The following is a 596-nucleotide window of genomic DNA, read 5'->3' as shown; positions in this document are numbered from 1 at the left end:
GGAGGGGGCGGCGCGGCGGAGCCTGCCGTGGCCTCGGACGCTCCTCCTCGCTAGCGGCCGCCGCCCGCCGCCTCCTGCAGCCCGAGCTCCGTCACCCCTGCCGGGCCCGGCCGCCACTTCCGGCCGCTCACCTGGGACGCGCTCACCTGGGACGCGCTACCTGCCTCCGGGCACCTGGGCACCAGGATGAAGGACCGGCTGGAGCAGCTGAAGGCCGTGAGTTCCGCCGCACCCGGGAACCTGCGGGGCCCAGGGCCTTGCAGGAGCTGCCGGGAGGTGGAGCTGCGTGGGAGAGGGGCTTCCTTACGCTCCCCAAATCGAACCTGCAGGGGGGCCGGGAGCGAGGCCTACCCTCCCCGTGCCCCCGGCACATCCCTTGCCTGTTCCGCCCCCTGCGCTCCCCTACCCTGCTGGGTCATGTGCCCTGTGATTCATCGCCAGGCAGAGACTTCCCTGAACGCCTCTGACCCTACCATCCCCGCCAGGTGGACAACGTCTGTCCGGAGCCGGGCCCCGCGGGGCTCATCGTGAGATCGGGAGTCATCTCACCACCTGTTCGCGCAGCACCGGCCTCCTCCTCCCCTCTTCCTTGTTTG

At 71.5% G+C, this 596-nt stretch overlaps 1 pseudogene; it reads right to left on the bottom strand.

Moving 5' to 3' along the window:
* The window catches only part of LOC103582107, a 14,338-nt pseudogene extending 14,015 nt beyond the window's left edge, over positions 1-323 (bottom strand).
* Between the last annotated feature and the right edge of the window lie 273 nt (positions 324-596).

Source organism: Galeopterus variegatus, unplaced genomic scaffold (assembly GCF_000696425.1).
Source record: "Galeopterus variegatus unplaced genomic scaffold, G_variegatus-3.0.2 Scaffold14916, whole genome shotgun sequence".
Taxonomy (NCBI): Eukaryota; Metazoa; Chordata; class Mammalia; order Dermoptera; family Cynocephalidae; genus Galeopterus; species Galeopterus variegatus.
This window is presented reverse-complemented; position numbering and strand designations above follow the sequence as displayed.